The following is a 25,029-nucleotide window of genomic DNA, read 5'->3' on the forward strand; positions in this document are numbered from 1 at the left end:
TGTATTCTGATTGTTTGTTTTACGCAGTAGACGATACGGGCAGAATACCGGAATAAATACATCGTTTACTTCAATAATTCCATGTAGTATGAAGAGAGACGTTTCATCACCTCAATGTGTGACACTGGCTACTCCCCTTTTCGAAATAATTGTAAAGTGTACTTGCCCCTTCACTTATCTCCATTACATAATAAGAACAGGAAACCAGTAATTTAAATAATGATGCGAAAAAATTCCGCATGCCTAATTCGGGCTCACCTTGTATGATAAACACGAAATTTATGAAAGTGTAACGATAATACCGCTACTGCATTCTGAAATCGTACCCATACTTGGTGGCCAGCTTGTAGGATTGTGTAACGAAAGTGTAACAATAATACCACTATATTTTCTGAAACCGGGTATGCTATAACAAATGAGACAATTAAGGTAGCAATTTGGAATACAGTTACTGTTACACAAAGGTGCGTACATGCAGTAGCGAACCACCCACTGCATCAACGAATGTTTGTGTTGAACAAAGTGTGAGTTGAGTTCCGTATGAAATTCTGAGCGTAGTAAAAGAAACGGACAGTCCATTGTATCAAAAATCAACAAGCCTACTACAAGTTCGCGGACGAACAGTGGCGGAAAAACGTATGTCTCACATTGTCCACATCCTGTTGATAAGAATTTAACCCATTATATCTCATCGTATGATTTATTATAGGCTTGCCCTTCTCAGGCATATTTGTATTTCAGAAGCTCTTTGTCAACAACTGAAATATTTCTTTTTTGTTTTATTGTTAGTCCGAAAGTCCATTGTTGAAACTAACAGTATCAGTGTAGTTCATGATTATTTCCTGGTGGAAAGCATTTTTTCTACTGCTATTGACTCTGCTGCTTCTCGTCAGGGACACGCAGTAGGTAATAATAAAATTATGATCTTCAGGCTCATACTTCTGTTCATATTATTACGAATTAGTAATCCGAATACCTAATATCCTGTTCTCCACAGAAGAAGATGATGAAACTTTGTCTGACATATTTCATACATGCAGGTTTACTGTATGATTAAATGATGATGGCACCGCATGGGTAAAATATTCCGGAGGTAAAATAGTCCCCCATTCGGATCTCCGGGTGGGGACTACTCAAGAGGACGTCGTTATCAGGAGAAAGAATACTGGCATTCTACGAATCGGAGCGTGGAATGTCAGATCCCTTAATCGAGCAGGTAGGTTAGAAAATTTAAAAATGGAAATGGATAGGTTAAAGTTAGATATAGTGGGAATAAGTGAAGTTCGGTGGCAGGAGGAACAAGACTTTTGGTCAGATGAATACAGGGTTATAAATACAAAATCAAATAGGGGTAATGCAGGAGTAGGTCTAATAATGAATAATAAAATAGGAGTGCGGGTAAGATACTACAAACAGCATAGTCAACGCATTATTGTGGTCAAGATAGACACGAAGCCCACGTCTACTACAGTAGTACAAGTTTATATGCCAACTAGCTATCCAGATGACGAAGAAATTGATGAAATGTATGAGGAGATAAAATAAATTATTCAGGTAGTGAAGGGAGACAAAAATTTAATAGTCATGGGTGACTGGAATTCGAGAGTAGGAAAAAGGAGAGAAGAAAACATAGTAGGCGAATACGGATTGAGGCTAAGAAATGAAAAACGGAGCCGCCTGGTAGAATTTTGCGCAGAGCATAACTTAATCATAGCTAACACTTGGTTCAAGAATCATGAAAGAATACATGGAAGAACCCTGGAGATACTAAAAGGTATCAGATAGATTATATAATGGTAAGACAGAGATTTAGGAACCAGGTTTTAAATTGTATGACATTTCCAGGGGCAGATGTGGACTCTAACCACAATCTATTGGTTATGAACTGCAGATTAAAACTGAAGAAACTGAAAAAACGTGAGAATTTACGGAGATGGGACCTGGATAAACTGACTAAAGCAGAGGCTGTACAGAGTTTCAGGGAGAGCATAAGGGAACAATTGACAGGAATGGGGGAAAGAAATACAGTAGAAGAAGAATGGGTAGCTTTGAGAGATGAAGTAGTGAAGGCAGCAGAGGACCAAATAGGTAAAAAGACGAGGACTAGTAGAAATCCTTAGGTAACATAAGAAATAATGAATTTAATTGATGAAAGGAGAAAATATAAAAATGCAGTAAATGAAGCAGGCAAAAAGCAATGAGATCAAAAATGAGATCGACAGGAAATACAAAATGGCTAAGCAGGGATGGCTAGAGGACAAATGTAAGGATGTAGAGGCTTATCTCACTAGGGGTAAGATAGATACTTCCTACAGGAAAATTGAAGAGACCTTTGGAGGAAGAAGAACCACTTGCATGAATATCAAGAGCTTTGATGGAAACCCAGTTCTAAGCAAAGAAGGGAAAGCATAAAGGCGGAAGGAGTATATAGAGGGTCTGTACAAGGGCGATGTACTTGAGGACAATATTATGGAAATGGAAGAGGATGTAGATGAAGATGAAATGGGAGATATGATATTGCGTGAAGACTTTAACAGAGCATTGAAAGACCTGATTCAAAACAAGGCCCCGGGAGTAGACAACATTCCATTAGAACTACTGACAGCCTTGGGAGAGCCAGTCCTCTACCATCTGGTGAGCAAGATGTATGAGACAGGCGAAATACCCTCAGACTTCAAGACGAATATAATAATTCCAATCACAAAGAAAGCAGATGTTGACACATGTGAAAATTACTGAACTATCAGTTTAATAAGTCACAGCTGCAAAATCCTAACGCGAATTCTTTACAAACGAATGGGAAAACTGGTAGAAGCCGACCTCGGGGAAGATCAGTTTGGATTCCATAGAAATGTTGGAACACGTGAGGCAATACCGACCTTACAACTTATCTTAGAAGAAAGATTAAGGAAAGGCAAATCTACGTTTCTAGCATTTGTAGACTTAGAGAAAGCTTTTGACAATGTTGATTGGAATACTCTCTTTCAAATTCTGAAGGTGGCAGGGATAAAATACAGGGAGCGAAAGGATATTTACGATTTGTACAGAAAGCAGATGGCAGTTATAAGAGTCGAGGGGCATGAAAGGGAAGCAGTGGTTGGGAAGGGAGTGAGACTGGGTTGTAGCCTCTCCCCGATGTTATTCAATCTGTATATTGAGCAAGCAATAAAGGAAACAAAAGAAAAGTTCGGAGTAGGTATTAAAATCCATGGAGAAGAAATAAAAACTTTGACATAGTAATACTGTCAGAGACAGCAAAGGACCTGGAAGAGCAGTTGAACGGAATGGACAGTGTTTTGAAAAGAGGGTATAAGATGAACATCATCAAAAGCAAAACGAGGATAATGGAATGTAGTCGAATTAAATCGGGTGATGCTGCGGGAATCCGATTAGGAAATGGGACACTTAAAATAGTAAAGGAGTTTTGCTATTTGGGGAGCAAAATAACTGATGATGGTCGAAGTAGAGAGGACATAAAATGTAGACTGGCAATGGCAAGGAAAGCGTTTCGGAGGAAGAAAAATTTGTTAATATCGAGTATAGATTTAAATGTCGGGAAGTCGTTTCTGAAAGTAATTGTATGGAGTGTAGCCGTGTATGGAAGTGAAACGTGGACGACAAATAGTTTAGACAAGAAGAAAATAGAAGCTTCCGAAATGTGGTGCTACAGAAGACTGCTGAAGATTAGATGGGTAGATCACGTAACTAATGAGGAGGTATTGAATAGAATTGGGGAGAAGAGGAGCTTGTGGCACAACTTGACTAGAAGAAGGGATCGGTTGGTAGGACATGTTCTGAGACATCTAGGGATCACAAATTTAGTATTGGAGGGCAGCGTGGAGGGTAAAAATCGTAGAGGGAGACCAAGAGATGAATACACTAAGCAGATTCAGAAGGATGTAGGCTGCAGTAGGTACTGGGAGATGAAGAAGCTTGCACAGGATAGAATAGCATGGAGAGTTGCATCAAACCAGTCTCAGGACTGAAGACCACAACTACAACAACAACATTTCATACATGTCAGGATCTCAAATTTGTACTTGTTCCGCCAAATGATGGTGATGAAACATAAAAATGATGCAGAAGGACAACCCGCCATTGTTGCTGGTGTGGGGAAGAAGGTTCAGGGACAAACTGCAGAGATAAGGTCAGAAAATACTGACGGCTGCCGGCCGGAGTGGCCGAGCGGTTCTAGGCGCTACAGTCTGGAACCGCGAGATCGCTACGGGTGCAGTTTCGGATCCTGCCTCGGGCATGGGTGTGTGTGATGTCCTTAGGTTAGTTAGGTTTAAGTAGTTCTAAGTTCTAGGGGACTGATGACTTCAGAAGTTAAGTCCCATAGTGCTCAGAGCCATTTGAACCATTTCTGACGGCCTTGTTGAAAATGTTACATCTTTATCCACTCAAGATGAAAATTCCTGCTGTTCCAAATCACGATCGTGGTCCCGAATTAAGAAGACAAGACACTGGATGGTAGAAAGACTAGACTCTTCACAAAAATTTGAGGTATCTCGTGATCCTACACCTGATATAATAGAACATCTCCGCACATCCAACTCGACTTCAATAGATCTTTTTCGTAAAGTTTTTGATGCTGATTTGGTTGAGACAGTAAAATATGCTGTTCAAAAGAGACAGAACATACAAATAAGTCATGATGACATCTACAAATACAACGCTATCTGGATATTGTAAGGTCATGCGTAGACATATGTACTGGAAGATCAGACCTGGCAAAACAATGCTCTTGTTTCGAATTCTATCTCGAGAAATACTTTTGACAAAATTCATAGATTCTTCCATGTCAACGATAATGACAGAATTGAATAAGAAGGTAAAGTTTATAAGGTCCGTCCATTAATTTCACATCTAAGTGACATCATAGAGTCTCTAGTGTCAAACTTCTCCTTGAATGAATCCATGGAGCCTTATTACGGCGTCAACTTTATTAAACAGTTTATAAGACGCAAGTCAATTCGCTATGGTTTCAGATGGTGGTGTTGAGCTACATCTAATGGGTATCTCATCAAATTTAAGCGATATGTTGGAGCAAGTCAAAGAGATCCCCATAAGTCACTGGGACATTCTGTAGTTGAGAAGCTCTGTGTGGGATACATCCCTAAGAACAGCACAGTGTCCATTGATAATTACTTTAACTCATTGCACCTACGTGAATCTCTTACTTCAAATGAAATCAAATGCATAGGAAACCTGAGAAATGTCCGCTTGGAGAAGGCACCACGAGGTACTAGACATGTGTTACGTGATACAGAGAACTGTATCACGCGTGTAAGATGGAACGACAACGGTCAAGTGTCTCTGGGGACCAATGTATTGGATAAAGGCAGACAAGACAGAAGGTTTCCATACCACTGTCTTCCCTTGTACAGGAATATAATAGCCACATGGGAAGAGTAGATCGCTGTGTAAAATGCAGTGTTGGACTCCATCACTGCGCTAATAAGACTCAGTTGTCTAATAAATCATTATTTTTGACATTTGTCATTTATTACTTTGTCTTACTTTATTCATGTAATGCAGGACAGTTATTTCGTTGTTTCTACTGTACGAATTTGCCATGTGTAATGAATGTAAAAATAAATAATACAATCTTAAAATATAGATAAAAGGAATATTACAACACTTGGAAATTATTATTGTACTTTTTCTCCATTTATTCGTGTAATGAATGATAAAAATGAAAAATTCAACCTATTACTTGTGATAAAATTGTGTAAGGAATTCTTCCCCTTACTGCTCAACGTATCATATATCGTACCTCAATAATTTTACCCCTTACTTCCCACCTTATGATATATCCTACGTAAAAAAATATGAATTTAAGGCCACCATCATAAATTAACATTCATAATATGGTTATTAACCCATGTGGGTAGTGGAACTGAAATTTTATCAAAATCTAAAAAAAAAAAAAAAAGAATAATTCTGGGATATAATGGGTTACTGTGAGCGTACAAGCTGTGGGGATAGATTAGAGTGGCAGTTTCCCGCCGTAGAGCACATGGCTGGCTGTTGCTACGGGAATGTGGCAAGCTGCTATCATTTACGAAACGTTGGAAAAACCCGAGCGGACGCTTGGCAGATGCGCATATGGCCGTGTTTGCCGTCTTGAAGTAATTTATATACCACAGAAAAATTGATAAAAACAGAACTAAGAGTGACACGGAGGTGCGAGTTGGCACTCACGGACAGAAAAAATACGTAAAACCAAATTATCTAGAGGCACCATAAAAATACACAACAGTTTAAAAGTTATTGTTGTCTTAAAAATTGTAAATTTTTGAAAGTTCAAAAGCTAATTGCTCGGCAATGCTTTTGATGTTTAATGTGAACAAAGTGTTTACGGATGCGGTTAGTAGAGCTGCATCGAGTAATCATAGCCGATTTAGCATAGTTTGTACCATTTTGAATGAGACGTCGGAATATGGGATTCGACTGAGAGAAGCTGTGTTTTCGGTAATAAATAAATTCAAAGAGACAAAACTAGAGGCAGCATTCTAAAGTTTAAAGAGGTAGATGAGTTATTAAGTATGTATTTTTATTTGTTTATTTATGTTTAGTATCAAAAATCCGGGAAAAGCAAAATCATGCAACAACAACATTATTTGTGAAAGAACGGTGGTAAATAAAGAGATTAGACTTTAAATTGTTATTTCCCGAATAATTTCCATATTTTTCAATATATCATGTATGTTTTGCGGTTAGTTTTAGAATATTCGTGCTTTTTGTCAAACATTGTTTCGAGTTAGGTAGTCGTTTCGAGGGTGGATAGGGCGGCCATCTTTGATGACAGACAGTTGGTTCTGAGCGACGCTAAGAGCCGGACGTACCGCGCATCTGGGTGTAATGGGTTGGTAGCCACGTTCAGGGACAAGTATGTATTTAGCGACGTTCAAAAGCGATAAAGTGGAGCACAATGTAGTCGTTAAGGACAGCAGACAAGAGTGTATTTTGTCAATTGTGAACAGACAGTCTGGCACCGCGATCGCGATATATGAATTTTATAGTGAAGTGTTGTAGCATCAGTTATTAACGGCCGCCCTTACGTAAGAGCCCCTCAGTTTTTACTCAGTGTTTACTTAATATACTGAAGAAAAATAAAATACTTCATAAGCTGCGACATTGTCGCGAATAAAACAGTGACCCATATATACAATAAGTTTCCTTTAATTTACGTCTATAGTAACAAACTTTTTGTTAACAGATCACCGGTTTCGGTCTATAGCGACCATCATCAGATCTGTTTTATGAAAACAAAGTCCTAATGTACTGCAGTCATAGTAGCATATATTTCACGATGCCGGTGCTGATTTTGCATTTAACATTTGACGATGTAGCTATGGCTGCAGTACATTAGGACTTTGTTTTTATAAAACAGTTCTGATGATGGTCATTATAGACCGAAACCGGTGATCTTTTAACAAAAAGTTTGTGACCATAGACGTAAATTAAAGGAAACTTATAATAAAATACTTGTTCAAATTATAAATCAATGTGAGTGACTCAATATTTTAAATTTCACGGCAATACCTGCCTGCAGTGTTATGTTATATTTTATTTCAGTTTAAAAATTGAGTTTACGGCAGGTGTGAGCTGGCACCCTATGACTAAAACCGTAGCCAAACATTGAGACCAGCCACATCTCTGGGCCACTCAGTTAAGCTGAGTGTAACAACTATACGTATTTTCGTTCCATAGCACGTGGGGGATCGAGCCAAACTATTCACACTTCAACGTGTAGCGCCAAATACATATCGAGCTGTTTGGAGGTTCGTATTTATTTGGGTACAAGAAAAGTAACTGCAAAGAAACTGAGTAATCGGTAAATAATTTTGTTAAACAACCAAAGAAAGAAGTACAGAAAGCTACAGGAAAAGACAAAAATACAGAAATTATAGTCTCTTAGGGATGAAAGCAACAGCAAGTGCAAGGAAGCCAAGTTAACATGGCCGCAGGAAGAATGCAAAAAAGTCGAAAAAGAATTTGTCGTCGGAAAGATTAATTCGCCTTATCGAAAAGTCAAAAAAAAAATCTTTCGTGATATTTAAAACTGAATTACATGGTCAAACATAGAGGAGAGAGTTGGTAAGTGCAGTGCATTGAAGAACTGTTCTATAGGAAGGATGCGTCTACTCGCATGATAGAAGAAGAAACGAGTCTCAGCATGGAAGATGTAGTGGATCTACACTCCTGGAAATGGAAAAAAGAACACTTTGACACCGGTGTGTCAGACCCACCATACTTGCTCCGGACACTGCGAGAGGGCTGTACAAGCAATGATCACACGCACGGCACAGCGGACACACCAGGAACCGCGGTGTTGGCCGTCGAATGACGCTAGCTGCGCAGCATTTGTGCACCGCCGCCGTCAGTGTCAGCCAGTTTGCCGTGGCATACGGAGCTCCATCGCAGTCTTAAACACTGGTAGCATGCCGCGACAGCGTGGACGTGAACCGTATGTGCAGTTGACGGACTTTGAGCGAGGGCGTATAGTGGGCATGCGGGAGGCCGGGTGGACGTACCGCCGAATTGCTCAACACGTGGGGCGTGAGGTCTCCACAGTACATCGATGTTGTCGCCAGTGGTCGGCGGAAGGTGCACGTGCCCGTCGACCTGGGACCGGACCGCAGCGACGCACACGGATGCACGCCAAGACCGTAGGATCCTACGCAGTGCCGTAGGGGACCGCACCGCCACTTCCCAGCAAATTAGGGGCACTGTTGCTCCTGGGGTATCGGCGAGGACCATTCGCAACCGTCTCCATGAAGCTGGGCTACGGTCCCGCACACCGTTAGGCCGTCTTCCGCTCACGCCCCAACATCGTGCAGCCCGCCTCCAGTGGTGTCGCGACAGGCGTGAATGGAGGGACGAATGGAGACGTGTCGTCTTCAGCGATGAGAGTCGCTTCTGCCTTGGTGCCAATGATGGTCGTATGCGTGTTTCGCGCCGTGCAGGTGAGCGCCACAATCAGGACTGCATACGACCGAGGCACACAGGGCCAACACCCGGCATCATGGTGTGGGGAGCGATCTCCTACACTGGCCGTACACCACTGGTAATCGTCGAGGGGACGCTGAATAGTGCACGGTACATCCAAACCGTCATCGAACCCATCGTTCTACCATTCCTAGACCGGCAAGGGAACTTGCTGTTCCAACAGGACAATGCACGTCCGCATGTATCCCGTGCCACCCAACGTGCTCTAGAAGGTGTACGTCAACTACCCTGGCCAGCAAGATCTCCGGATCTGTCCCCCATTGAGCATGTTTGGGACTGGATGAAGCGTCGTCTCACGCGGTCTGCACGTCCAGCACGAACGCTGGTCCAACTGAGGCGCCAGGTGGAAATGGCATGGCAAGCCGTTCCACAGGACTACATCCAGCATCTCTACGATCGTCTCCATGGGAGAATAGCAGCCTGCATTGCTTCGAAAGGTGGATATACACTGTACTAGTGCCGACATTGTGCATGCTCTGTTGCCTGTGTCTATGTGCCTGTGGTTCTGTCAGTGTGATCATGTGATGTATCTGACCCCAGGAATGTGTCAATAAAGTTTCCCCTTCGTGGGACAATGAATTCACGGTGTTCTTATTTCAATTTCCAGGAGTGTAGTTCTACAGACAGATTCTGAGGGAACTATGGAAGATTTGGAAATTTCTAAAATCATTGGGGCAAGCGGCAACCAAACAACTGTTCAATTTTTTATGCGTGGAAACTGTGAGCCTAGCCACAAACCATCAGACTTTCGGGAAAATATCATCCACACAATACCGAAGATAGTAAGGTCAGATAAAGGAGAAACTACGCAAAGTCATCTTAGCAGCCCATCCCTTCGGTGTGCTTTGGCAATAAAAATATACATCAGAACGGAAAATAAAACTGAAGATATGTTATGTGACGGTAAGTTTCATTTTAGGAAAGTTAAAGGCACCAGAGAGGTAGATCTGACGTTGCGCTTGATAATAGACGCAAGACTAAGAAAAACCAAGACAGCTTCATACCATTTGTCCACCTAGGAAAAGTATTAGGCAACGTAAAACGGAGCAGGATGTTTCACATTGTCAGAAAGATACGCGTGGGCTATAAGGAAAAGTGGTAACAGACGATAGGTGCAAGAACCAAGAGGTAACAAGCAATAGTGAAAGATCAAGAACGAAGTACTCCGATTACAAAAGGTACAACATTGGGATGTAATATTTCGTTAGTATTATCGAAGATGCTGTGTGGGAAATAAAGGAATGTTACAGGAGTGACGTTAAAATTCAGGTTGTAAACGATACCACGTCAGTAATACGATTCTTCTGTGAAAGTGAGGAACGGTTACGGAGCCTGCAGAATGGAATGAGAAGTCTAATGAAGCCGGAGGGCGAACCGAAGGAAGACGAAAATAATGAGGAGCCTCAGAAATAAGATCAGTTATAAATTTCACATAAAAGTTGAGAATCACGAAGTGGATGAAGTGTAGGAACTCTGCTGTCTTGGAAGACAAATTTCACAAGACGGACGTAAAAAGCGGATTAGCACGAGCAAAAAAGTCGTTCTCCAAATAAAGAGATCAAAAACTGTCAAATATCTGCGGTTTTTGAGGAAGACTTTTCCGAGATTGTAAATTTGGATCACAGCATTGTCTGGAAGTGAATCATGGTATGTCGGGAAAACAGGAAAATAAATAATCGACGCATTTGAGATGTGATGGTATAAAAATATTTTGATAATTAGGTGGAATGATAGGCAAGAAATGAGAAGGTTCTCCGCGAAATCAGATTGGAGAGGGACTTGTAAAAAACGTAGACAAGAAGAAAAAACAAAATGACAGGACATGTGTCAAGACACAAAGGAACAGCTTTCAGGTTACTAGAGGGACATGTAAAGGGTAAAAACTGTAGGGGAATGACAGAGGTTATAAAATATCCAACAAGTAATTGAGGACGCTCGGTGGAAGCGCTACTCTGAGTTGAAGACGTTGGCACATGGGAGGAAAAGTAATACGATATTCATATGGTCTGGTTACTGCCTTTAATAAAAGAATTATTGGTAAGTGTTACGTCCACCGTACGGGTCAGTCACTAAAACAAGCTGTACTTACCGGATGTCAATTACTTTTATCTTCCAGAACTAATAACAACTGTCCTTCTTTAACAGAGGATAGTGACAAATCTTGAATAGAAAATATTGTACAAAATTTGTCTCGTATAAGTGTTAGAATACAACTATGTGTTACAAGCTACAGAGAATTTCGAACGGATGGAAAAAACACTCTTAGAGCCAACAGTGGAAACTTCTTTTTTAATTCTGGTGCCGCTCTGATACAAGAAGAAAATCTCAGTCGGTTTTAACAACAAACTGCCTCAACACACGGTCGACAGACGAAACTGAGCATAGCTTTAGTCACTTGGTCCACCAGTATTGTTACCTGCTTCTGCCTGCAGGCCACGAGAATGGTTACTATGGCTATCCCCTCCCCCTTCTCTCCCCCCCCCTCTCTCTCTCTCTCTCTCTCTCTCTCTCTCTCTCTCTCTCTCTCTCCCTCCCTCCCTCTACCTCTCTCCCTCGCCCCCATTATCTCTTGGCCAAATGCTCCGTTCCATCTGTACCGGTCTGCTAAGGACCATAAATCACGTCCAAGTGGGGGACAATCGCCAGTCTTTTATCAGCCAACGCCCCCCTGTGTTCGCTTATCCGGTTTTAAGCGGATCCAGACCGCGCAACTCATTGTATTCTTATTTTTCCTGAGAACCTAAGTGGCCGTTGGCAAAGTGAGCACACTTCGTTCTTTCTGACGCATGTGGCACCTCCCCACCATTTTTCCAATCCTCCTTCGTCCAACAGGGCCCGAAAGCAGCAGTGGGCTTGGCAGAAAATTACTGTCCAAGGGTTAATACCAAAGCCTAAGATAACAAAATAAGTCAATATTAGGGGTACCGTGATGCGTCAAGTACATCTACGTTTGTTAAAACTGCAATGCGAATACGCACACTGATAGATCGCAGGTACATGCGACTGAAGTAAAACTATATACTACGATAAACTGTAAGAAACAAGTTTTGCATCACTTCTGCGTATCAGCTGACTTACGAGGGCCCAGATTATAGATGAGCCGGGAATAAAACAATAAACGTTATGATATTAAAAACAAACTTTACTGTGAAATAAATGTAAAATAGTAACCAAATTACATGAATTAATATGAAATAATGTCGACTATGTGAGTTACTTTTTACTAACATTTATAAGCACATCGCGTTTCGGCAGCATGCTGCCATAATCAGGTACTTTACACCTGCATGTGCCATACATTAATCTGAAGTTTAACACGGTTCATTTACTGCATGTGCCAAAAAGGTTATGTACTGAAATGTAACCGTGTACAAAAAGATAGATTTATTTGAGAGAGTGCCTTAAGTGAATTCTATGTTTAGATAATCCCATCAGTGTATTAACTTGATTTACTCCCAATTGAGAAGTGCTCATTTTGGCATTTCACTTTTGCATATTTCTCATTTTGCTAATAATATGCTCCTTAGCTTTTTACAGTTGAATTGATTAACATAGTCTCATGTACTGTTTGTTCATTTCAGCCTGTTCATATTTTGGTGTTCTTTAAATACTATCATAATTATCAGAAGCATTTGTTCCCTTAAACTCGTGTAAAGTATTCTCGATGTAGGATTTGTTCTGTGACACAGGTGTAAGGTTTTGAATATAAATTATATACGGAACTGTGCTTTAAAAGGTATTTATTTTTTCAGTTTGTACTACATCAGACGACAATTTTGTGATATGAGGGAGAAATTTGAGGAGCGAACCCATGGAAATAGTCTTAAGTGATCCCCTTTAAAAATAAAAATTTGTGTGACACTGAAAGATGTGACACTGTAGGCACCGAAAATTTATATATATATAAAATTATACGTCACACATAGGAACACAACAGGTTGCCATCTAAATGTTAGTGTGACAGTTCTAGAAAAAATAAAGACAAAGAAAAATAGTGCGAGGGTAGGCTGAAATGTAAGGCACACATGCGTGTAGAAAGCGAACGAAATGACCTTGAGAGCCGCGCCACGTGCCATGTGGAAAGTAACTTTCCCCCCATACGCATGAGCTCTTTGAGTGCGTTGAGTTTATCCAGTTTATTTTTGAGCAGCGAGACTATGGGGACGCATTCTCGTGATACGTCAACGCGAGTTATCGTCTTTAACACCTGAAATAATGACTCCTAGTGAGATTTATCATCGCTTAAGGGGGTGTTTGTGGTGAAGATGCTGTTAATAGATCTACCGTAAATCGATGGGTAGTAAAACTTCGTGGCTGCGAGCCTGGAAAATTCAAAGTCATAATTGTTGATAAAACACGCAGCGGGAGTCCGATCACTACCACGAACTATAAATATCGCAAACTTGTCGACAGTTTGGTGCAAAACGAGCGGCGAATTACCCAAAAGCGTATCGCACCTCCGACGTCGAGATTGTAGCGTTACAGGCAGCCTGGCGCCAATAATCTCGCAACATGACAACCCCCGTCCACACACTTCGCGCGCAACTGAAGAGGCTCTGCGAAACCTGAAGTGTTAACCGACGCTACAGCCTCCTTATTACCCCGACCTTGCTCCTTGCTATGTTTGTTTCTTTCGTCTTTTCAACAGAGACCTCTCAGCTGTAAACATTATACCTTGGACGATGAGGTGAAGGCAGATGTCACGTCTTGGGTTCGAGAACAGTCAGAAGAATTTTTCAGTGACAGAATGAAAAAAACTTGTTATGTATTTGGAAAATTTTTAGTCTTAACAGCGAGTATGCTGAAAAGCAAATACATGGTTTTGAAGCTTAAGAATTCTACATTTTGCGTGATACTCATAATTGTTTTTGTTGGTGTTCTACAAGCATGTGTGCTTTACTTTTCCATCTATCCTTGTATATTAGACAATGTAAAGTAAGTCATGTTCAGAACAGAAGAAACTGATAGAAATATAAGCAGATTTCCGTAAAAATTCATACAGATGTAATTCAGTATTTAATGAACTGTTATTGTAATCAAGAAACTGTACTCTACTGTAAAAATAGATGAATAAAATAAATAGTTCATCGGTCGTTTTCTAATGCCAGGCGCAGGTGTGAAGTGATTACGATCTGCTTGATGTACAGTACGGCGAGCGTCCCTTCTAGTGGTTGACTGGAACCTTAACGACAATTACACATGCCCTCACGTTACCTTCTGGTCTAACATCGGGCCATTGGCACATGCGAATGCCCCAAATTTCTGGATTTAGCACGATTCGACCAAACGGAGACCTCCTTTCAAATTTTTTAAGGTATTGATGACGTCATCTCACACGAATAAGCGGTTTCTCCGTATCCCTTACGGTATTCATTCAATATGTAAGGCTGTTCAAGCAGCTTATATACGCTGCCAGACTTGTTACTTACACTAAACATGTCCAACACGCTGGTGGCCGTTCTTCCTGCAACAGAAAACGACAACTCCAATCATTTACGAGGGGCGTCCAATAAGTAACACAACACATTCTTTTCTCGGACAATTTCAGTTGAAAAAATGCAGAATTTGTTGCAGGACATAGCGAAATATTCCCGCCTCATCCCCAACAGTTTCAGGAAGTTCCGAAAGGTGGCGGCCTACACGTAGCCATCAAAATGGCGCCTGCGATGTAGGTCCGTTCCAAGAAGAGAGCTCTCATTACCTCTCTTTTGGCGGAAACCCATCGCATCGCAGATATTCATAAGCGCTTGCAGAATGTTAACGGAGACCTGGCAGTGAAGAAAAGCACGTTGAGTCGTTAGCAGAGGCGTCTGTCATCATCGCAGAAAGACTGCGCGTACCTGTTCGGTCTCCCGCGTGCACACAGTTGTGAATCCTGCAATGGTGGAACATGCGGACTGTCATTTGCAGTGGTCGACGGACCACAATCAAAAACGTCGCTGCGCAATGGACATCTCTTTTGGTATTGCTTACACACCCATCCATGTTTTGGGGTACTCAGAACTCTGTATGTGTCCACTGGGTTCCATGCCGTCTAACAGAAGACCATAAAGAGCAAAGAAGGACCATCTGCGCGGAATTGCTCTCACGTTACGATGCTGATCGAGACCATATTTGCCGAACATCGTCGCAGGTGGTGACACGATTCGAACCGGAAACAAAATTGCAATCCATGGAGTGGCGTCACATCAACTCTCCTTCGAAGAAAAGGTTCAAAGCCGTGCCCTCAGCTGGTAAAGTAATGGGGACGGTCTTCTGGGACTCTGAAGGGATTATTGTGTTTAATGTCCTCCCTCATAGTACGACCTCAGCCTCGTGATGCCAATTGAGGAACTACTCGCCCGAATAGCAGCGGCTCCGGTCAAAGCAAGCCATCATAACGTCCGGGAGAGCGGTGTGCTGACCACACGCCCCAACTATCCGCATCCTCAACTGAGGATGACATGGCGGTCGGATGGTCCCAATGGACCACTTGTGGCCTGACGACGGAGTGCTTTTCATAGTGCGACGATCAACCCTGAAGTAATCAAAATATCCAATGGTGTACCGCCGGTCTACAGTGTCCAACGGGCACAATATTTCGGTGATCATACATGTCGCCATTATCAGGTGAACTGACGGACTGAGCTCGTGTGAACGTGCCGGCACGGAGATCCGTACGTTCTTCATGCTGCGGTACATCTCCTCCCCGTAAAGGTGTATGATGTGATTCTTGAGTTTCTCCCGGCGTAATTGATAATCAAAATATCCACGGGTGAACTGCCGGTCTACAGTGTCCGTACGTACGGATCTCCGTGCCGGCGCGTTCACAGGACCTCAGTCCGTCACTTCACCTGATGATGGCAACATGTATGATCGCCGAAATATTGTGCCCGTTGGACACTGTAGACCGGCAGTACACCCGTGGATATTTTGATTATCAAATACGCCGGGAGAAACTCAAGAATCACAACCCTGAAGTGTTTTGTGGTATCCTCAGAAAATTGAAAAAAACAACTTCAGCGTGTTCGCCGCCACAAAAATGTAGACAAACTTCTCCTCCATGTTGACACAAGGTCTCACGCAAATCTGCGCGCTCCGCGAGGAGCTCACAAGACTTCACTGGACTGTTCTTCCTCAACCACCCTTCAGCCCGGATGTCGCACCTTCCAACTTCCATCTGTTTGGTCCAATGAAGGATGCACTCTTCGGAAGCAGTACGTGGGTGATGCAGAGGTTACTGATCAAACCAGACGTTGCCTCTGACATCGACAAATAGGGTGGTACCACGTGGGCATGCAGACAGGCCTTCCGAGTACGCTGACATAATGCAGTCGCGCTGAACTGAAATTGCGCTGAAAAAATAGGGTTTTGTACGTAGATGAGTGGGAAATAATATGGTATATTGAAATCCTGAGTAAAACTAACCTGTTTTCACAGAAACGAGTTGTATTACTTACTGAGCGGCCCACGTACACGGTATGTACGTATACGATGCTACGTTGACATTCGACCATGTCTTACGAGGGCTTTTTTTTTTTTTTTGCCAGACAGTGATTCTAAACCAATTAGGAACAGTACGGCTATATGAAAGAGAAATTTTAGTACGTAATTTAACTCCACACTTCACAACATCGAACCCCTCGACAAAATCCACTACTAACAGTATTTTTTTAGTCTTTATTTTTCAATACAGACAATAAAATGCCCCGCATGTTATCTTCTTGACAGCTGGAAAGTATTTACGCCACTTACATGGTACACAGCAGTGAGATACTCATCTCTCTATCGATATCACATCCACAGTCAAAAATGCTGGAACCGAATACGGGCAAATCCATAATTAAGTTCGCATCTGGCACGAGATGCAGCTACAGACAACCGGGAACGGTAATCGTCTAGATAACGCCCGGGTGTCTCTATTAAATAAGCGGGGATCCAATAACGCTAGCAGAGAGCGTTGCCAACTCGTTTGTTATCTGGCGCGCCAGAATTACAGCCAGCTGATTACGCAGCGTTTGCTGGCGAGTGGTGGTGGTGTTGCCCATCGCTGCGGCTGCGCTACGCGGCGCATCCAGCGACACTAGCCCACATTAGCGCCAGTGTTGTCCCTTAAGCGGACATTACACAGCTCATGGAAATTAACGAGGAAAGTAGACGGTTGTAATGTAAGACGAGGACATTCCGTACAATGTATAATACAGGGTGGTCGGAAATTCCCGTTACAAACTTCTAGGACTTGTAGAGAGGAGTGAGTACATCGTATTTTGAACAGGAATCCGTGTCCGGAAACGTCATCCATGGAGACTACAGAGCGTCAAAGTTATAGGCGTGGGTGTCTGTAAATGCAGGTATACACGGGATGGTTCCGTGATGATGTTACAAACTTTCTAGGATGATGGAGAACGATAAATGTATTAATTTGAAGTAAGGATCCCTGTACCGGAAACGAACGAGTCGAAAGTTATAAACAAAAACCGTTCTGATACCTCTGACAGTTTAATACATGTACCGGTTCTTGTGTTGCGAAGAGTGTAGGGTTGGTAACTTTCAGTGGTGGTAGTGTGGTCAAAAACGAGAAAAAATGTCCTATAAACGTGGGCTCTAAAGTGGGTACCTCAACAGCTATGAAGACTTGTTCAGTAGAGGAAATGTGTTTCGCATTAGCGAGGATGAACGAATGGTCGTAGCTCCTCAGGTATGCAATTTAGAGCCAACGTTTGTTAGAAATTTTTTTTCTCGTTTTCTCAACAGTACCGCCACTGAAAGTTACCAGCCCTACACTCTTCGCAAGACAAGAACCGGTACTTGTTCAACTGTCAGAGGTATCAGAACGGTTTTCGTTTATAACTTTCGACTCGTTCGTTTCCGTTACAGGGACCCTTACTTCAAATTAATACATTTATCGTTCTTCATCATCCTAGACAGTCTGTAACATCATCACGGAATCACCCCGTGTATACGTACATTTACAGACACCCGCGCCTGAAACTTTGATGCTCTGTAGTCTCATTGGATGACGTTTCCGGACATGGGTTCCTGTTCAAAATACGATGTACTCAGTCCCTTCCACAAGTCTTAGAAGTCTGAAACGGGAATTCCCGACCACCCTGTATAATATGCTTGTTTAAGGAATTTTTCTACATGAAGATTCATTAAATGACAGCCCGACGATAATAGCCTTGATTGCAAGTTTTGAAGAAGGGGAGTCAAACAGAAACGCTAAACTATAGGCTTAAGTAGACTGCCAAAAACAAATTAGTACACCATCTTAGAGGTTTCCAGTTCACTCAAGATTTATTATTGCAATAGTGCATATGGAGTACGTAAACTGAAAATACATTTATAGATCAATAGCATAAGCGTTTTTCAGGTACCAGGTATCGACCCAAACTGAAACATCCGTGTTAGTTCGTGGTGTTGCCCCCACAGGCGGCAGTGCGGGTTCTGACTCTAGCATCGAGTCGGTGGTACAGACGGCGAATACTGTTCTGTGGTGCGTTACGCCGCGCCTCCTCAACCTGTTCACGAAGTTCTGCAAGAGTTGTTGAGTGAAGAGTTACACGAGTCATTTCTCGCCCCATCGGATCACACACTTGCTCGATTAGAGACAGCCGGCCAGTGTGGCCGAGCGGTTCTAGGCGTTTCAGTCTGGAACCGCGTGACCGCTACGGTCGCAGGTTCGAATCCTGCCTCGGGCATGGATGTGTGTGATGTCCTTAGGTTAGTTAGGATTAAGTAGTTCTAAGTCTAGGGGACTGATGACCTCATATGTTACGTCCCACAGTGCTCAGAGCCATTTGAACCATTTTTTTTTCGATTAGAGAGAAGTTCGGAGGTACAGCAGGCTAGGGAAGTTGCTGCACGTCTTCCAGAGCACTTTCAGTTCAAGGGCAGTGTGTGCGGGAGTACTATCCTGCTGGGAGAACACATTACTCTCACGCACCAAGAACGGCAAAAGAACTGGTCTAACAACAATCCGCATGTGCCGAGTGCTGGTTAGCGTCCCTTCCAGAAACACCAAACGTGAACGAGAGTTTTACCTTTGTATCTTGTCGCACCCCTGACCAGAAGGCCTGGGCTGAGGCCAGTGTGTCTTGGACGAAGCCATTCTACGAGAGAGCGCTCGCCAGGTCTTCGCCGTGCGCTTAAACGACCATCATTTGCGTGCTGGCAGAATCTGCTTTCATCGCTGAAGATCCTCTAACGCCACCAATCGAGCTGTTCAGACCGATGCTGTGGCGTGAGCGGACGTTGGTCTGTATGTGTCCATGCCCATAGTCCCACTGCTAATAAGCTGTTCAGTTCGTATTGACAAATCTGGGTTCACAAGCCCTTTTATCTGTGCTACGGCGGCTGTACGATCTGCTACTAATACTCTTACAAAACGACGATCCTGGTGGGTATCTGTGCTGCGTGGACGTCCGCGGGTGTGAGAATGTTCACATGATCACTGACTCGAGCATCGTTCCACAACTGACGCAAATCGTCCAACTACTGGGAAGGCCACAATCCGATCCCTTTTAAACTCGCTTAGCAGGCTGTCGGAAGCACGAGTGCGTCCCTGTGGCATGATTGCCTGTTTGCTTCTCACGTGCCCACCACACTGAGCCTTCTGGCTGTGAGCGTTCCCCATTAAAGGGTAGACACAGCTGGTGCTCTGGTACCTATGTCAATGAGCTGTCTGTTGACGGACGACGCTCAAACCATTATCAGTACATCTACTGCCACTCAGGTGGAATATACCGTCATCGGATCAAAATCGACGTCGTCTTTCCATGTGTACTAATATTCTTCCTGCAGTGTATCTGACTTTGGTCTGTTGTAGAATTTTGTAACATGTTTTATGACATTTCTGGACACCGAATATCTCCTCTGTAGAAATCAAGATGGCTTTTGGAAAAAAAAAAAAAAAAAAAAAAAAAAAAAAAAAAAAAAAAAACCAATCCTGTGAAATCCTGCTCGCTCTATTCGTCCACGAGAGATAGAAGTAAATACAAATAACAAAACAAGAGCGTACTCAATATTAGCCCAACTGTGTGACTGGATACAAGAGTTTTCAGCAAACTGAAAACAGCATGTTTCTGTCTGTGCAGAGATAGCTTGAAGCGTAAAAGTAACTCAGGCGCATGACAAGGGAGTGTTAAAGCAGGGGAGAGTGCTGCATCTTCGGAACACTTCCCAGCGTTCCGCCTCTAGCCAGCCCTTTAGAAGTTTAATATATTTTCTCATTCCATTTTTACGTGTGCTAAAGACATTGTTCTACATTTGCAAATATTACTTCGGAGACGTAAGATTTTTCCAATGGTTAAAATCTGGTCAAAGGTATTGCATGGTCATCCAAAATTCTCTTCAAATTTAAAAACGTTTCAAACTAGAAAATGTCTATACTGTATTTAATGGTTCGTGTTACATCATTCCTCTACTACTCATAATAAGTAAGTGAAATTAAAATAATACTAACTATTATCAAAAACCAGTTTTAAATTAAAAGCACTTCGAAGTTGGAAGTATTGGCAACAGCCACAAATTTAAATTATCGAAACACGGAAAATTGTAGAGATATCAAAGAAGCTCAGTTTATTAGGAAATATCAGACAGGTACCACAAAGTTTCATTGTCAAGATACGGAAAACTCTAGATGTATTGAAGAAGCTGAGTTTATTAGGAAATATCACCTCTTCCAAGGGAAAAAGACCTTCCATTTCAAGATACAAGACGGTGCATGTGTGACGAAGTATGGCTTAAACGTCCACATGTAATGGAAACTAGTTTTAAAAATGTACACTGCTCTACTGAAGATAAACATCTGTATGTGAACAGTTAACAACATCCTCAAAATACCTTTAATGTAGAATACAGCAGTTAAATACATAGAAACTGTAATACATTGCTTTACAATTGCTAAGGAGCAACTGACACTTCCTAAGGAACAGCTGCCAGTTGCTGTGGACCAACCGACTATTTCTACGGAACACCCGAGCAATGATACTAAAAGGAAATGTAGAGGGAGGAACGTGTTAACTGCAGCTCTGTATGCATTCGACAGTTCATGCAGAATGGTGTTTGGCGAAGGTTGTTGTGGAACCGATTTGTGCAACATTCCGCTTGGTAAGGCAACATGTGCGCAAGACATCATTTGAGTGCTTACGATAATGGATCATGGATGATGTGTTGGACGGTCGAAGCCGATCAGTGTGTCACTACTGTGGCCAGAGTAATGTGTGTGTCCAAAAATGCCACCTCGTGATGAAAAATGGCCACTGACGATAGAAATGCTATGCAAAAGCATGCCAGTGGTTGTAGACGGACCGCCATATGGGAAGAGGGTCGATAGGTAGTCCCACTGATGAAAACGGACAGCCGTCTCGCTGTCGCGCAGATCACTGCAGACTAGCAACCGCTCCCAGTACATGTGTCTCTGCCACCGTTAAATCAGTGTGGTTTGTATGCTCGGAAGCCTGTTAATGCATCCCACCTCAGCCACGCAATCATTGTGAAAGAGTTCGTTGGTGTAAGGTGCGTGTTGGTTGTGGTCAGCAAAAGTGGTCCAGGGTGATGTTCTCCGACGAATCCAGCTTCACTGTGGGAAGTGGTTCCTGCCACCATTTAGTGTAGAAACAGAGGGGAACGCGTTATACACAACAGAATGTTCATGAACGTCATCGGTATGACCTAGGCGTTATGCCGTGAGCGGGCATTATGCAGAATGGCCGAACATCACTGAACATCTCTGCACAAGGTACTGCTACAGCACAGCGCTACTACAGATACATTATCCTGGATTATGTCCGTCTGTTTAGGGGTGCAGTAGCTACCGACTTTCTGTATATGAAGGGAGATGTCAACTGTCAAGGACCATTGAGGTGGTGAACATACTGGAAAGTGAAGATACTGAACATATGGAATGGCCTGAGTGCTCCTCAGACCAACGTCATACAGAGTGTGCATGGGATCGTCTTCATGGACGTATTTTCCAATGAACACCCTTTCCCAGAACCATGGAAAAACTGGAAACCTCCTTGAGAAAGGACAGTCTCGATAGATGTATTTCTCAACCAACACCCCAGAAAGGGAACAAGGGCGGTTTGGCCCCACCCTGCATTGTTGCCAAATGTATTCGGGATGGTGGATCCAAGATGGCGCCTATAGATATGGTAATATCACAATGACGACATGGCGAGATGTTAAAATTGTGGCGGGCAAAATAGGTCAATTGGGCTACCTTCACTAACGTAGCCTCCTCCCCCCATCCCCACCCCCATGAAAATGGTGGGAAGTTCGAGTTTTGGTGGGGAAAGAAGGTCACTTTTTCTACCTCCACTAACCTAAGAAAATGGCGGAAAATAGGCCACTTGGGCTACTTCCACTAACCTATGTCATCAGACTGCCACCTCTTCCTTGTATTTGGTGGGGAAAGGACTCAGCCTGTGGTGGGCTGCTGGATAGGATCGACATAAGTCTTTATTTCAACAGTCTCTATTTAAACAGTTTAAGGAGTAGCTCCATCCAGTGTGTTCACCGTGGGTCGAAAGTCCAACCGATCTAGTACACAGCACAACCACCAGAGGATGCCGTCATCCCTCCCGTGACATAATCCAAGATGGCGGTCTCGGGAAAAATGGTGGGAACCTACAGGAACCCTTAATCCAGTCATATGTTAGACTTCAGATAGTAGGATGGTACTATCTGGTAACAACATTGGAGGGGTATGGGGCAGGCTCAGAAGCACTGGGACCTCAGTCTTGCTCAGTCAGCCAGCAGCAGCAGAAGAAGAACCATGTAGCATCAACAGCAGTCGCAATCCAACATAGTCCTTCAGAACAGGAAGAAGCAGAAAAGTAAGTACCCCATATCACATCTTTTACTTTGGTTAGCATTATTATTACTATTATTATTATTGGTTATTTCACATGTAGCTCCATACGTAATGCTTCCTCATCTTTGTTTAGCAGTAGCCCATCAGACATCCAAGTCCGTAGGGTCGAGTGCCAACATGCTGACTGCTGCCGCGTGTGGACCTGTAACAACCTTGGCTGCCATCTTGTCGAGACCTGCATCAGTCTCTGGAGCAGCAGCAGCAACAGCCTCCAGCACATCTGAACCTGTACTGACCACGTGGGATACTGTAGCATACATAGCCCACTTGCTGGAGCAGGATAAGGAGCTGTTGTTGTCTGTCCTACACATCAATTTGTGTGATGAGGACATGCGATCTGCTCCCAACAAATCTAATGCTGCTGGCGGTACTAAACAACAGCAACATGGAGGACAGTATTGGTCACCAACATATGACCCATCCCAGCACAACATCCCTGTGCTAGTGCAGGCACAGATTGCAGATGCTGTGGATAAGAAGGCATCGAATGCACCCATGCTCTTCAGTTCTACATACAATTTAACTCCCAGTGTAACGTAATGTGCAAACGTTGGTACAGAAGCACGTCATGTCTGGGGCTTGCATGCGAGAATAGAAATTGAAAATGCATCCAAGGATGTTAAAATGCCAATTGCCGAGTTCAACTGGGACTAAATTTGTCGTGCAGAGTGCTACATCAATCAGCAGATGATTACAGAGTATTATCCAACTCGTTCTCCCTCAGACTTTCGCCTTACTGGTGTGACACTATCTATTACAACAGTGTACGATGATTGTGTACTATGTGTGAAATCGGGTGACAACTGTCTAAGCACACCTGGATACTGCACTACGTCTTGAATTGGAGAGATTCAACCGTTGGCTGTCGAGCATAGACTCCGCATACAGTGATGTAAACTTCCTACGTGTGCATAATGTACAGGTTGTGATTTGAAGCAGTACCTTCTTTTTACACATGATCGCTGAACCAAGAGAGAAACAGATTAAATGTGCGTGTGAAAAACCTGAGTACTGTAAGGTATCCACTGGCTCGAGGGAGATACGCGCGTTCTTGAAATACTGCATCCTACGTACGATATATAAACAAATAGTGTATGAATAAATAATCTCAAACCACGTTTGTGTTTTATTTCATACCCTCTCATTATAGTCAAAGTATTGCGCTTATTGATATCATTATTTTTCAATGCTACAGCATTTATCCACAAAATCAATGATAAAGTTATTCTTCATGAGTAACATATATATCTGATTTCTCTCTGTAGCCAATACAGCTCAGTCGGTTAAGTGATGGAGCTATAGTGGCTACACATACTATTACCGACCCTTCAAGTGTGTCTTTCTACACCATTAGCCATTAAAGTTGCTATACCATGAATAAATGCAGATGATAAACGGGTATTCATTGGACAAATACATTATACTAGAACTGAAATGGGATTACATTTCCACGCAATTTTGGTGTATAGACCATGAGAAATTAGTACCCAGAACAACTTCCTCTGGCCATAATAACAGCCCTGATACGCCTGGGCATTGAGTCAAACAGAGCTTGTTGGATGGTGTGTACAGCTACAGCTGCCCATGCAGCTTCAACACGATACCACAGTTCATCAAGAATAGTGACTAGCGTAATGTGACGAGCCAGTTGCTCAGCCACCATTGACCAGACGTTTTCAGCTGGTGAGAGATCTGGAGAATGTGCCGGCCAGGGCTGCAGTCGAACATTTTCTATATCCAGAAAGGCCCGTACAGGACCTGCAACATGCGGTCGTGCATTACCCTGCTGAAATGTAGCGTTTCGCAGGGATCGAAAGAAGGGTAGAGACACGGGTCGTAACACATCTGAAATGTAACGTCCACTGTTCAAAGTGCCGTCAATGGGAACAAGAGGTGAGTGAGACGTGTAACCAATGGCACCCCATACCATCACGCCGGGTGATACGCCAGTATGGCGATGACGAATACACGCTTCCAATGTGCGTTCACCGCGATGTCGCCAAACGCGGATGCGACCATCATGATGCTGTAAACAGAACCTGGGTTCATCGTGCACTCAGGTTCGTCATTGAGTACACCATCGCAGGCACTCCTGACTGTGATGCAGCGTCAAGGGTAACCGCAGCCATGGTCTCCGAGCTGCTGCAAACGTC

Source organism: Schistocerca piceifrons, chromosome 7 (assembly GCF_021461385.2).
Source record: "Schistocerca piceifrons isolate TAMUIC-IGC-003096 chromosome 7, iqSchPice1.1, whole genome shotgun sequence".
NCBI classification, from domain to species: domain Eukaryota; kingdom Metazoa; phylum Arthropoda; class Insecta; order Orthoptera; family Acrididae; genus Schistocerca; species Schistocerca piceifrons.